We start from the raw sequence: 3,156 nt of genomic DNA on the forward strand, positions 1-3,156 counted from the left end.
TAGTCTCTTCACACTCCCTCTTGCAGCCCTGTTCTAACTCTTTCCAGCTCTCTTGTCTCTCCAATTCCCCAGCACTCTGAGCCAACACTGCACCTCATAAGGTAGCAATATCAACATAAGAAAGCCCTTCCTGGAATGCCCTGCCACAGAGGCAGGGTAGGATGGGGGAGGGGGGGATGGGGGAGGAGGGATGCTGGGACCCGAGGTGGTGGAGGATGGGCTCTGGTGGAGGGATGGGTACTTGATCATTGTATAACTGAAACCCAAGTACAAAAATTTTTAAGTCTATTCTATAACTGTACCTCGTGGTGTTTCACTAAGGTAAAAGGTAAAGGCTCTCCCGTTGATCGACGATTTACTCGAGCGGGCCCAGTAACGTCTCCATTGGAGACTTTGTTGTTACTGTGTTTGGCATACCGAATACTCTCGGTAGCTTGCCGGGCTCTCCGAGAGGGGCGGAGGAATCGAACTCGGGTCGGTCATGTTGGCCGCTTGTAAGGCGAACATCCTACCCGCTGTGCTATTGCTGAGTCCAGGAGTGCTGGGCTGTAGTGTGCTATGCCGATCGGGTGTCCGCACTAAGTTCGGCATCAATATGGTGACCCTCCGGGAGCGGAGGACCACCAGGTTGCCTAAGGAGGGGTTTCACTAATAAAAAATTAATTAAAAAAAAAAAAGAAAGCCCTTCCTGAGGGCCCACCAGGTTCAAAGGAAACACCACCTAAGAGTTATTCCAAAGCCCTTCCTGACTGCCCACAGGCAAAATACCTCTTTAGGTGCTTTTCTCCTTTCCTCAGTCCAAAACTCTCAAACAACATCTTAATACTAGTTATTTTTTAATTTTTTTTATTAGTGAAATACCATGAGGTACAGTTACAGAAAAATATGGAACGCTTCACGAATTTGTGTATCATCCTTGCACAGGGACCATGCTAATCTTCTCTGTATCGTTCCAATTTTAGTATATGTGCTGCTGAAGCGAGCACTACTAGTTATTTTTGTATGGACACAGTAAGAGATAACATTGAGGCTTGTAGGGCAGCTCTCCTGGGAACATCTTTCCACAGACTCAGACTACAGTGCTCAGGCCAGATTAATCTTTCCTAACCCTAGAAGGGCCAGAATCTAGTTATTACTTTTTGGATCATGTCAGCATTTGTCCATGACCAAGCTCTTAACTTATAGTTAAGCATTAGGCACTTTGGCCAGGCCCATCTCAATGCCAGGATAGCACATATCTCACTGCTTGCCCTGGGTCCATCCCATCCCTCGTCGGGCCCCTGCTTTTGGGGGTGCTAGGAAATAAGGGCAGCTGGGGTTTAGGTCTAGAGAACAGATGTCCGGAGGAAAATATCACTGAGAGTCATGTTACAAAAGCATAGAATATACTGTCTTCTTGTGTCCATACAAAAAGAACATTGCTCTAAATAAACTATGCAAAGGACTTAAGGAGAAGAGAAAAATAACATTTACAAATCAACAGAGCACAAAGAAAGAAGTTACAAATAAACACAGAGGAATGGGAGCACTGTGATGGGAGCAACCTAATAAACCTAAACTACCTGAGGCTATGCAGGAAGGACAAAGCAGTGTTTTCCTACAACAGCAGCTCCCCAGAGATCTCTCCAGACCCCATACTGAGTCAGTTCCACTGAGGCACCTCAGATGGAGCAGGTGTGCCCTCTCTGCCCGCTCCAGATGAAATCCCGGTGGCCACGAACTTCCAGAAGCAAAACCCAGGTATGCGGGTTCAAGGACTAAGACTCCAGGCCATGTGGTGGCAGTGGAGATGAGCCGTTCCTTCTCATCTCCCCACCCGCTTGGGGTCCTGGCTGTCATGCCCATGATCTGCCTCCGGGTCCCATCTCAGAGCATCAACGACCTTGATCCAGAGACTCCCAAATAAATCTCAAAATGGATTAGCTCCCTACAGAGATGTCTCCGGACCCCAACTGTTTACAACTTTAGAATCCAGAAGAGGACACGTGACCTCTCATGATATTCATAATAAGCAATAGTAAATAAATTATTTAGCATCTGCTTCTGGCAGGCAGGCTTGAATGGTGGTGGGAAAATTTGAAATAATGGTGGTGGGAAGGTGTAATGGTGGTGGGGATTGGTGCTGAAATATTGAATGTAATCAATTAATGTGAACAAATTTGTGAAAATAAAATTTATAAAAAAAGAAAATTGACAGTCTATGTATATGGGATTTTATCACCAAGTGTTTGATTCTGACCCTATCTTTATTCCAGTACCATGCAGTTTTGAACACTTTAGTTTTATAATACTGTTTCAAATTTGGTCGTTAAATACCTTCCAATTTCTTATTTGTTAATATGGCTTTAGCTAATTGTGGTCTTTTCTGATTTCATAAAAATTTATTTATTGGGGCTGGAGTGATAGCACAGCGAGTAGGGTGTTTGCCTTGCATCCCATATAGTTTTCCAAGCACCACCAGAAGTAATTCCTGAGTGCATGAGCCAAGAGTAACCCCTGTGCATCGTTGGATGTGACCCAAAAAGAAAAAAAAATATTATTAACTTTTCTAGATCCTGGAAGAATGCTATTAGATTTTGGATGGGGATTGCTTTGAATCTATATAATAACTTAGGTAGAATTGTCATTTTATTTTTTCCTTACACTTTATTTAAACACTTTTGTTTTCATGTTTTCTCTATCTTCCTCTGCTGTCTGAAATTTTTCTGTACATTATCTTGGACCTTACTCATGCTGTCCTCAACAGCTGTTACTCTGCTGCTAAGGCCTTCCAGTGAGTTTTTCTTACCAATTTTTTCAGTTCTGTCATTTCGGTTGGTAGTTTCTTAATTTCTGCCCTCATATCATTTTGTCATTCTTTTCATTGTTTCTATAAATTCCTTCTACATCTTTAACAATTCTTCCCTAAATTCTTTATCAGAGAGGTTACAGAGTTCATTATTACTAGTTGAGTCTTTCAGGCTACAATCTTCACTCACTATAAACTTCAAATCTTCACTCACTAAGCCTGATGTGGTTCTGTGTTACTTTCCCATTGTGACGTTTGCAGTTTGGAGTTGTTTCTTTTGTGTTTTTGTGTGGCTAGGTGGCTACAGTTCATATAACTTTGTATGTTCACATTGGCTTACAGAGAGGTGAGGATATGGGACCCAGGCT

The 3,156-nt window shown here is 42.9% G+C and overlaps 1 non-coding gene across 1 annotated transcript; it reads right to left on the minus strand.

Annotated features, from left to right (window-relative positions):
- Positions 1-879: 879 nt before the first annotated feature.
- LOC130036232 (U6 spliceosomal RNA) lies at positions 880-986 on the minus strand. Its single transcript, XR_008794285.1, has one exon. It is a non-coding gene; the product is annotated as a U6 spliceosomal RNA (small nuclear RNA).
- Positions 987-3,156: the final 2,170 nt, after the last annotated feature.

Source organism: Sorex fumeus, unplaced genomic scaffold, assembly GCF_029834395.1.
Source record: "Sorex fumeus unplaced genomic scaffold, SorFum_2.1 ptg000063l, whole genome shotgun sequence".
Lineage (NCBI taxonomy): Eukaryota > Metazoa > Chordata > Mammalia > Eulipotyphla > Soricidae > Sorex > Sorex fumeus.